The sequence below is a fragment of the Cryptomeria japonica genome, chromosome 7 (genome assembly GCF_030272615.1).
Source record: "Cryptomeria japonica chromosome 7, Sugi_1.0, whole genome shotgun sequence".
NCBI classification, from domain to species: domain Eukaryota; kingdom Viridiplantae; phylum Streptophyta; class Pinopsida; order Cupressales; family Cupressaceae; genus Cryptomeria; species Cryptomeria japonica.
The window spans coordinates 214,574,930-214,587,487 of record NC_081411.1 but is presented as its reverse complement, the minus strand read 5'-3'; the positions used below and the strand labels follow the sequence as shown (position 1 = coordinate 214,587,487).

The 12,558-nt window shown below is 33.2% G+C and overlaps 1 pseudogene; it reads left to right on the top strand.

Moving 5' to 3' along the window:
- Positions 1-1,570: 1,570 nt before the first annotated feature.
- Positions 1,571-12,302, top strand: LOC131856582 (coniferyl alcohol acyltransferase-like; annotated as a pseudogene).
- The last annotated feature ends 256 nt before the right edge of the window (positions 12,303-12,558 follow it).

Genomic DNA, 12,558 nt, shown 5'->3' with positions numbered 1-12,558 from the left:
GAATAATATGAAGCCTATTTGAATATGCATGTGTTTGTGCACTAATGATTGACATTGAATGGTATGGAATTAAGGAAATAGAAAGCTTACACTTAATTAATAGTCAAAAATTAAACAGTCTTTGATTTCTCAAAGGGGATACTTAGGTAGGGTTATCATGAATAGACCCTTGATTTCTAACTCTATGTCTAGTAATAACACTATCATTAGGAGCTTACCATTTTCAAGTGTAAGCTTTCTATTAGTATACATAGACAAATACTACTATATAATGCATTCCATGACAAATAGCTACATTTCTAACGTTCTAAATACTAAAGAGAATTTTCAATCTAAAATCATGCCACATTTAGGTATATTGGAATAGGGGACAATGAAAATCTCTTGATAAAACCGTATGTGAAGAAAATAGAATAGGTTAAAGAGGCCTAAAAAAACCATACATAAAACACTAAGTTTTTTCTCAAGAATAAAAATAGAAAGGATTCTTGAGATTCTTAAAATTCTCGTGAAATAAGAATACTACTCTATTATAGATGGGTTGCACTTAGGAATATTAATGACATCAAAAAAATTTTCAGGATCATCCAAAATAACATGACTCAAAATACTAATACCTCATATCTATGAGAGTGTATGATAGGAATCTAGAGGATCACCAGCCAAAAATATAGGTACATCAAGAATCTTATAGACTCATCTAGGTAAATTCGACTTAATTGGTAGTGGTGGTGGAATAACATCCTCATCCACAAGAAATAAGTGCTTAAAAGATGCGGAAGTATGAATAGGTAATGAAGAAAAAGTTACTGATGTCATTAGAAAATTGTTCACATGAGATTCACTCTCAATTAACAAACCTAGCTCTCATAAATATAAATGTAATGAAACATTCTTCCCATCTAAATGATGCTTACATAATCGAACACTGAATCAAAATTTAATGATTTTTTAAATTTAAACTTTTAAAACAAAGTACAACATAATTCTATATTAAAGGCGTGAGAGTAAAAGATCATACAGGTGTAGGTTTAAATTGAGCGCCTAATTTTGCGGGACACACAATTAAACCCGGGGGACCCAATCATTGAAGCTTTTGACATGTTTTAAAAGCTGCAGAAGGAAATGCTAGATTAGCAAATATGTGTTAAAGTAGGAAACAGTGTTATTTATAAATAAACTCTACCTTATTAGAGAGAATTTAATTTGAACAATTGAATTAAACAATATTTAAATCGTGGGAATAGACGAGCACAGAATGACCTCCACAATTCTTAGTTTGCAGGTTTAACGTCGTTTTGGATAAGACAATATTTACACCATGGAGAACAAAATAGTACGGGACCAGAGCAATTTTTACATTAACATCTTCCTCATCGTTTTGGATAAGAGAAAATTTATATTGTGTGGTACAGGCTACTGAAGAATTAACAAGAAATTTTGTTTAGGCAATAGCTCGGAATGGGCTTAATCAGTAGTAAACCAAGCAAATCGGCACTTCTAATGCTATAAATTAACAAGAATGGTTGAAGCTTGCATTCGTGGATAAGCTTGTAGAGATTGTGCTGAGATGGCTTCGCTTAGCGCTCCCATTCCCAAAGATTATGAGTTGAAGATTGTTAACACAGAAGTTATAGTGCCTGCTCTTCCAATGCAGCAGCACATCCTTCCTCTGTCAAATCTAGATCTCCTTATTCCTCCAGTTAATTCATCCTAATAAAATATCAATTAGAAAGAAAGGGAAATCACGAATGAATTCTAACAAACAGAGAATGAAATAATGCAATATCAAACAAATAGGAATTAAAATCATTCAATGAAACTCCCTATTCCAAGATCGCATATAGTTTCCATTGCTCTTCTCTTCTCTGTGGTATGATGGCTCTCAGATATTGCACTGGTAACCTACAAGTGACACAAAGATTCAAAGTTCGTGATTCAAAGAGATTGTGAGGATTGAATACTCAAATTATAGATTTTTGGATGAGATTGATTGAAAGGTGGAATAGATTGATTAAGAGGTGGAACTCAGGTGAGCTCACATGTAAATTGATAGTTGAACTGCTGATTGTAGGAGTAAAACTGAATAGATTGAAAAGATCAATTGAGTCAACTGATTGAGAAAAAGCTAACTGAAGGAAGAAAAAGAATGATTGGAAGAAATAAAGAGGATAACAAAGAAAGCTTAATTTAAAAAAAGTTAACTGAAAGATGGAAATAGAGTTTGGAGAGATAAATGATTTAATTAATTAATTGAATTAATTAATTAATTTAGCATGTACTTGCATTTAGACTTGGATTTTCAATTTAATATTTGCATGATATTTATTCAAATAATTGAATTTATTTTAATTCAATGTAGCATTTGAATATATTTAGAATTTGACTTCGATTTTCAATTTGGTTTTTGAAATCATGTACATGTGTTTGAATTTGGATGAATTTGGAAGAAATAGAAGAATTAGAATTTGGGGATTTGGAATTTGAATTAGAAGAAAAAATTAGTTAATTAAATAATTTAAAGAAACTATTTAATTATTTAGAAATGGAATTTAATTAAATAATAAAGATTATTTAATTTAAAGGATTAAATCATAGTTAATTAAATAATAAATATTTAATTAATAAAAAAGGTTAATGATTAGATGATGATAGGATTAAGATAAAAATTGAGAATTAATTTATTTATATAATAAAGATTATTTAAATTGGGAAATTAATCATAATTAATTAAATAATAAACATTTAATTAATATTTAGAAAATGGTTAAAATGATTAAATGATGAAAGGATAAGAAATATAATAATTAGTAAGATGATGAGGAAATATGAAATTAGAAGAAATAGTTAATTAACTTAATTAAATAATTAAAGAATTATTTTATCAATTAAAGGAATAATTAGTACATGATCAATGAGAGATTTTTAGGTGTCTATATTTGCCCTTCTTTGAGACAATGTCGAAACGATGTTTTTTCAAAGAAAACAAATTTTTTTGCCCCAGTATGCCCCAGTGATACTTAGGGTGTAATGCCCCCTCGAGAGATTGTCTGTGCATTAAAGACATGAATGATCTCTCGAAAAAAAAAACAATGTGAGATGAAAGAATAGTTAGTTTATTAGAGATAGAGATAGGTAATGTGAAGATGATATTGAGATAGAATATGAGAGAATAAACCTTAGAATGAAATAGAACAATCTTAGATGATAGAAACTGATTAAGAAAGAGACGCTGAGAGAAGAATCAACAAACTAGCAATAAACAGATGAGATGAAAATGAAATTGAATGAATCACGAATTTGTGTCATTATTTATTGTGCAATATATATTTATCACTGAACCTTATTATTGAACAATGAAGCTTAGCACATCAGGGTATAAGAAACCAAGATGTAAAGATATCTCATTGAAGAAACAAGCACGTAGCAGACAAGCAGCAAACAAAGAAAAAGATAATGCCCATCATGGCTCCTCTAGTCACTTGTGGACAACCCTGAGTAGCATAGGAACAATATTTGTCGCCAAATGATAAAAGATAAAGACTGACCCAGACAAAATTCAACAGCTATACTGACCTTGTGCCTTGGTTCTCAGTTGCTTGATGTGATGGTTGATAATGTCTAATCTCATAAAGTTGTGGGCCCCGTTTAAGACTGACTTGTCTGATTTCGAGTGTATCCTCTTCTATTTAAGACAAGATAATGATCACTTTGATATGGATATGATACAATTGATAAGACAGTTTGATCAGTTGATTGCAAATGTTTGACTGGATAGTCGTATCCTTTGTTAACTTCGTGCAAAGTGTTTGTTGGATATCTGCTAGGGTATTTGTTTCTCACAAAACATTTTATTGCAAGTTTTTTGTTTGATTGATTTTCGATTTTTAGTTCTTTTCCAAGAGTTTTTTCACTATTTTTGGATTATGTGGATTGATATTTGAATGTTTTTGGTATATTTTTTCAGGACTTTTTGCAGACATTTTTGGTATTTTTGAAGGATTGTTTTGCAAATGCTTTTGGTTGTTATGTTTTCCATATTTGAATATTTTTGGATGATTTTTTTTTCAGGACTTTTTGCAGATGTTTTTGGTATTTTTTATGGTTTTCACTATTTTTCGCTTTGATTTTTTCATTGTTTTTGGATTTTGAGTTTTTCAATGTTTTTCAATTTTTTCAGGACTTTATATAACTTTTTAGGATTTTTTTAGGACTTTATATGATTTTTAGGATTTTTTAAGACTTTATATGATTTTTAGGATTTTTTTTTCAGTTATACCCCCAGTGTACAGACCTATATGATATGGTGATCTACAGAATGAATGTGGAGACAATGAATTTTTGACATGACCTATGTGAATGCAAGATGCAAGAATAAAGATGCATTCCCTATTTGAACAAGATTGATTGTATTTGTTTTAGCATTTGTAATACACCAATTGAAATGGAGGTGCAAAACATTTCATAGATAAGTGGTCAATCGATCCCTAAGGTCCCTTGGAACATCCAAATTAACACACTTAGTGACTAGGATTTATAAATGGAGACGTGAAAAACTTCCCCATTGGTTCTTGAAACTTTGATCTTCTTTTGCCCATGTGTGTGCAGGTGAGTTAATTCCACTCTTGTGTCCACTAAAGATCCTTAACATCCTATATGATTAGCTACATAGATTATCCTAACTTGAAAATATCTTGAATAGAGCCTCACTGCCAGCAAGCTTTTAGAGCTCTGACGAGGTTATAGACTATAATTTCTCAAATATTGCTCCATTGCCAGTAGGCGTTCATAGCCCTGATGGAGTTACTTGCATGTTCCCATAGTCAAGTTTTTTATCACATTTGCATACATGATATTTCAGTTATATATCATTGCTCTTTTTCCTTGAGATGGATATTTGGCATAGCTCTTTTTATTTTTATTTTCTTTCCTTGACTTGTAAGTAATGAAACCTACTTGGGTGTGACAATTACAACGGCACTGAAGTAGAATTTTAGATTTTTCATTAGTCATATAATCAACTAGGTGTCTAGAATGAATTAGAGATCTTCTTAATATGCTTGAGATATAGCAATTGATAGATTTTGGGTTAACAAGTCTCAAATAGTGAAATCACTACCCAACCACAAGTAAAGCGTCGTCACAGGGTAATATTGCAAATGAATGACCTTAGGAACTCAAGGACTTCATGTTTGAATATCTAAGAAAGGAGATGACCCTTGCTTCTCTTGAATGCAAACAGATGATAAAATTGGTCAGTTGCCTTGTTTTATTGATGCTGGTATATGAAAATGCAGAAATTTTGTGAATGCGAATTATAAATATGATGGTGCTTGGAAAGAAATTGTATGCGACCCAGTTCTTTGAATAAAATGATGTGCAATGCGGAAAGTAAAACCTAAACTATCCTAGCCCTTAGATATAATATCATTTAAGGTGCTTGTTGTTCATCGGGTCAGAGAGTTTTGTGTAGGTAGTTCAATGGTCTTTGTTTAAAGAGTCAGATAAAGATGTGTTTTTCAATAGGATATAAGGACTCAGTTGGGTGTACATGTTTAGTATCTCCAATGTTGATTCTATTAGTTTTTGGATTTTGTGGATCATCAGATGGAAATCCAGCTCTAGAACCCCTAAATTCAACTATAGCCTTATGAAAATCAATGCAATTCAATTGTGGTAGATCCTCTTGCCCCCAGTCTTTCAAGTGTGGGTATGTGAGACAAATTGATTCTAGTTCTGAAGTTATGACATGAGTGGGTGTTATGCCTATTTTTATTGATGCACTTGAAGAGGATGATGAAGTCAACCAGGTGTTGATCTTATTAGTTGGTGTTATGCTTGTTTTTGTCACTACATTAGCATTTGATGATGGCATACATACAATTGTTGACAAGTTTCTCTATGTAGTATGATCTGGATTGGTGATTTCATTGATAAGGGGTTCATGAACAACTTGTGTAGAGGGATTGGGATCACGAGGAGAAATGGTAAGTTCATTTGAGAGGAAATATTGTGAAGAACATGGAGGATTATGACATGGAGGTGAAGCGATGGAGGGACCTTGATCAGGAGTTGGAGAAATAATGGGATCTTGTTTAGGACATGAAGGTAAAGGTATGCTTTGATCTTGTCTTGGAAAAGGATTATTATGAAGGATGGAAGAGATGTCCTGATCTTGTTTAGGAGGTGGATGTTGGATGGGACTTGAAATGACACTTTGTTCTTGAGATGGAAGGGTTTAATTATGAATGGAATAGAAAAGAGCGAGGGGATCATCATAAGATTCTTGGTCGATGGGATCTTGATCAAAAATTGGGTAGGATGGAAGTGGTTGCTCTTGATCTTTATTTATTTTAGGACTCATTTCTTCTGATTTTGGATCATCCTCTTGACACAGGGAAGGATTTTGGAAATGCATGGGAGATTGTTGGAATGTTTCAACATTTTGGCTTGATGAAGAAGGATTTTGAATGAGATCCTTTGAATTATGACATGAATTAGATTGGATTTGTACAATGGATAGCCCTTGGGAGGTTGTGTTATTGGATAGAGATGGCATGGATTGGTTCTATGTGATTTTTGGGGCTGATGAAATGGTGAATAGATATGGCTTATTTGGGATTTGGTTGAGAGGAATTTGATTTTGGTTGAAAGATGTTTGATTTTGGGTGAAATATATTTGATTTTGGTTGAATGAATTTTGATTTGGACTTTGGTTGAAAAGGGTGTGATTTTGGTTGAATGAGGTTTGAATGTTGGGTTGATATGAATTTTGATTTGGACTTTGGTTGAACGAGGTTTGAATGTTGGGTTAATATGAATTTTGATTTTGAATTTGGTTGAATGGGGTTTGATTTTGGTTGAACGAGGTTTGAATGTTGGGTTGGTATGAATTTTGATTTGGAATTTGGTTGAATGGGGTTTGATTTTGGTTGTAAGAGGTTTGAATGTTGGGTTGATGTGATTGGTATGATTGATGTAGTGGGTTGAAAGAAAAAGAAGGTTTACATGACTCTAATGTTGGTTGAACTGAGGTAGGAACGATTTTGTTGAAGAATGAAGGTTGGCATATTTGAATGGTCTCACAAGAATAAGAAGGTTGGCCTGATACTAATCCCCTTGTGGTCATCACTTCTCTCATCATTATTTTCTAACCAACCCCTATGGTTGTCAGGACTAGCCATGTTTGTCCCTTGTTATTGCAAAGTTTTTATTTGTTGAGCTAATATTTCTATGGATGGCGATGGAATAGGAATGGAAGGGATGAATCCTCCACCTTCCCTATGAAATGTATAATTCAAATCCATGATGTTTTCTTGTTTGGTTTGGACCTAAGATCACAACATATAAGATATTTTCTCTATTTCTCTAGATGTGACAATGTTTGATTTGTTGAACTGGACAAACTTGTTTGAGTTGAGGTTGAGTTTGATTGATCCACTGATTGTGTTGTGGACATTTGGGGTATGACTTTCTAGGATGATTATGCAAATGACGACAAACTAAGATAGACATATATAAGGTCTAGACAAGGACTTATGTGAAGACGATGGACGATAATAAGGACGTAAATGGGGATTATGCAAGGACTATGCAAGGACTATGGATGATAATAAGGACGTAAATGAGGACTATGTAAGGATTATGCAAGGACTTAGGACGATAGTGAGGACGTAAATGAGGACTATGCAAGGATTTATGCAAATACTTAGGACGATAGTAAGGACATAAATGAGGACTATGCAAGGACTATGCAAAGACTTCCTATGGTCACAAGTGTATAAACCTTTGAGTTTTGACGTTTTAAAGATGGACTTTGTTTTTAGTAACTCCGTGTGTAGGACAAGTTTTGTGGTTTTTCAAGTTTGAGAACAATTGTTTGGAGGTAAATATAGTTGACTGAACTGGTTTTTCAAACAATCTCAGAAAATTCAGGGATACGCAGGATAGGGCCTGAAATAGCCCAAAGGACTGACTCAATACTGGTTTGATACAACAATACATATAAAAGCACAAAATACAATCTTAGGCTAGAAAGTGGACATCATTCAATGAGGCCCCCTAGCAAAATACCAAAACAAGATGAATAGATAGAGAGTCTGGAAGCAGTGGCTCCACTCCACGACACACACTTCTCGGGCATGCCAATCTCTCTTACCCCGAAGATCCGAAGATCTTATTACCAAGGGATTTTTGTCTCATAATGTACGGTACATGAGGGGTATCTATGGGGTACAATCTGCACGGAAGGTCCCCACATACGTCGAATTCACTCAACACTCTAGCCACCTGACTAGTATATTTATATAGTGGCTCGAAAAACCTGCTTGAGAGTATGCTGGGAGAGATGATATCCCCAACGCATCCCAATTTGAATTACCTCTGTGGGGTGATGAAATCTCCAGTCAAAGATACCCCTCACTACGTGGAATAAAATAAAATTGGATTTCATTGTCACCTCCTTCCTTTCTCCCATGACCCCAAAGGTGGGTGGAAAGTTAGTTAATGCAACAGTAGGTCCACCCCAAACATGATAAAAAAATTTTACCTTAAAAAAAATAAATATGATTTAATCTAATGCAACCTGATTCACGTTCATTTTATATCCCAAATTGAGGTGTTGAATACACATGTGCATGTCCATTTTAAACACCAAATTGAAATATGAAGGCATGCATGCCAATTTTAACCATTTGTTGATTTTAAGCCCCAAAAGACAAAGTGTGAGATACATACATGTCAATTTTAGTCAATGTTCATTTTAAGCACCAAACAACGAAGTGTGAGATTATGCATGCATGTCCATTTTAACTGTTGTTGATTTTAAGCACCAAAAGATGAAGTGTGAGATTGTGCATGCAATTGATCTAATACTAATCTGATCCTTTCTATAAATCCACCATAGGCTGTAAATAGGAGATTAGTAGTAAAATCAAATCAACCGAAGACAAAAAATTAAAATTTGACAGAGGCGAATGCGTGACAATACCTGCGCGATTGCGTGACAATGACAAATCAAATGCATGAATTTGACATAGCGTATGCGTAATCTTGACAGCCTAAATGTGTGATAGTAACAGATCGATTGTGTAATACTAACAGAGCTATTGCGTGACAGACAAGTAGACAACAAAAAAATAAAAAATAAAAAAAATCTAAACCCGATCAGAAACCTGCAAAACCAATTGTGAGGCCCTAGCCAAATCTCTCATCATCCATTCAATATTGATTAGATCATATTTAACTTGATAAGAAAGAACTAAGTTGTTATATCTATCAAAGGCTAGTTGATCTTTTGAATCTTGTATCAACTTTTTTGCTTGGAGAACCCTTTGATAGTGTTTGGCCTGTCTTCTTTGTTCCTTTGACCTTCTTGCACCTGAAATCCTGAATTGTACCCTTCGTGCCATAAACCGTTATAATCAAATCATCCAATAGAAGTAATCTTTTTCCAGATTAACTCAATCTTAGATAGAATTAAACATATCGAAGAACAGAAAGAATTAAAAAACTAAAAGAAACAAACAACAATTTTCCCTGCGAATGCGTGTTCTAGAAAGGGCGATTGTGTGACCTAGAAAGGGTGGTTGCGTGACCCTGTCAGATCGAATGCATGACCTCGAGGGGTTGAATGCGTAGCACTGTCTATGCGATTGCATGACAATGTAAGCGCGATTGCGTGATGAAAAATTTGTTCTCGAAATCATGCAAAATCTGTTAAAAAAAGAAAGATCCGTACGACCTATAAAAATTACATAAATAACAGAGAAGGTAAAATAATTGTTGTTCACGTCAGGTTCACCAAAATATGTGCAAGTAAAATTCATCTTAATAAAATATCAACTAGAAACAAAGGAAAATCACGAATCCCTATCTAATCAAAGAATTCTATTAAACAGACAATGAAATAATGCAATATCAAACAAATAGGAATTAAAATCATTCAATGAAACTCCCTATTCCAAGATCGCATATAGCTTTCATTGCTCTTCTCTTCTCTGTGGTATGATGGCTCTCAGATATTGTGCTGGTAACCTGCAAGTGACACAAAGATTCAAAGTTCGTGATTCAAAGAAATTTTGAGGATTGAATACTCAATTTATAGATTTTTGGATGAGATTGATTGAAAGGTGGAACAGATTGATCAAGAGGTGGAACTCAGGTGAGCTCACATGTAAATTGATAGTTGAACTGCTGATTGTAGGAGTGAAACTGAATAGATTGAAAAGATCAATTGAGTCAACTACTTGAGAAAAAGCTAGCTGAAGGAAAAAAAAGAATGATTGGAGGAAATAAAGAGGATGACAAAGAAAACTTAATTTAGAAAAAACTAACTGAAAGATGGAAAAGAGTTTGGAGAGATAAATGATTTAATTAATTAATTTAGCATGTGCTTACATTTAGACTTAGATTTTCAATTTAATCTTTGCATGATATTTATTCAAATAATTGAATTTATTTTAATTCAATTTAGCATTTGAATATATTTAGAACTTGACTTCGATTTTCAATTTGGTTTTTCAAATCACGCACATGTGTTTGAATTTGGAAGAATTTAGATGAAATAGAAGAATTAGAATTTGGGGATTTGGAATTTGAATTAGAAGAGTAAATTAGTTAATTAAATAATTTAAAGAAATTATTTAATTATTTAGAAATGAAATTTAATTAAATAATAAATATTATTTAAATTAAAGGATTAAATCATAATTAATTAAATAATAAATATTTAATTAATAAAAAGGGTTAATGATTAGATGATGATAGGATTAAGATAAAAATTGAGAATTTATTTATTTAAATAATAAAGATTATTTAAATTGGGAAATTAATCATAATTAATTAAATAATAAATATTTAATTAATATTAAGAAAATGGTTAAAATGATTAAATGATGAAAGAATAAGAAATATAATAATTAGTAAGATGTTGAAGAAATATGAAATTAGAAGAAATAGTTAATTAACTTAATTATATAATTAAAGAATTATTTAATCAGTTAGAAGAATAATTAGTACATGATCAATGAGACATTTTTAGGTGTCTACATGTCCTATTATGTATTTACAGGAAGATTGGTTAGAGATAGTATTGGCCTACCAAAGGTCCATTGCAATAACAAGGGAGTTCGCTTGACCCAAGCTTATGCTGCAGCTCCTCTTGGTCAGCTGAATTTATACAACCCTGATAAGTCTGTGCAGGGGAAGCTTGTACCTTTACTTTCAAAGCCCTTTCAAGAAGATGGCATTCCTGTCTTTGCTGTTCAGGTAAGGGCACATAATTCTTTCAACTTTTATTGCTTTCTGCATAACAATCTTAACAGTGTTTTGGTATTTACAGGTGACAGAGTCTGGCTGTGTAGGCATTGTTGTTCGCTACACTTTCGACGACAGAATTGCAGATGCATACTCTGCAAACATGTTTTTCACAAGTTGGACAAAGCTTTCTAGAAATGAATAAACTGTATCTCTGAATCCAAGCATTACACGCTCCATATTATGCCCTCGAGATTCCCCTGCTCACTGTGCTGAAATTAACAACATGTAGGTGAGGCATTGTTCACAAGAATCCATCGAAGAAAATCCTGACCCACCTTCTTTAGCAAGTAGAATATACTATCTAGATGTGAAGAACATTATGGACCTCCAATTCAATGCAAACAAAGATGGTAAGAGTAACACCAAATTAGAGGTTTTCAGTGCTTACTTGTGGAAGCTACTGATATGCATCCACAAGGTCAAGGACACCATGAATTGTAAAATAGGGATAGTTGTAGATGGCCGCCAACAATTAAGGAAGATTGGGATTTCTGCTAATTACTTTGGCAATGTTCTAACCTTGCCCTTTGCTGAGTCTAATGCTGTTTATATAAAAAACAAACCACTTTGCTCGAGTGCAGGGTTAATTCATGATGCCATAAAGAGTGCAGCGAATGAGGAGCATTTTCAAAGCTTAATTGACTTCGTGGAGACTACAAAGCCAACACCTGTCTTAGCCAAGATTTACTGCGGAGCAGATGACATGGAGTCCTCAGGACCTGCAGTTTTGGTGTCTTCTGGACTGCGGTTGACTGCGGTTTCCTTTGTATGAGGTTGATTTTGGATGGGGAAAGCCTACGTTTGGAAGTTACCATTTCCCTTGGGGTGGTGAAGCAGGCTATGTCATGCCAACTCATTGCCCTGCAGGAGACGGTAGTTGGATTGTATACATGCATCTTCCAATGAAACAGTTAAATGCAATTGAATCTGATCCCAATCACATTCTACTTCCAATCACTCAAGATTTCTTACATTTGGCTTAGGAATATCATAGAAACCTCCTGTGGACTTATGTTTGAAGCATTGTACACATAAGTATTGGAGATAATTGTATACCCATCGTTTACTTTTTAATATTGTAATGAACTTGAGGAATTGAATTTATTAATACTGTTGGCAGTGAGAGGTTTTATGGTGTTCAAATTAGAGAATCAAGTGTCCATAAATCACAGTTTACTGAGATGTTTAATCTATTAATTACAAAAATTTGTTGTGTTTCTATATTATTATATAAATTAA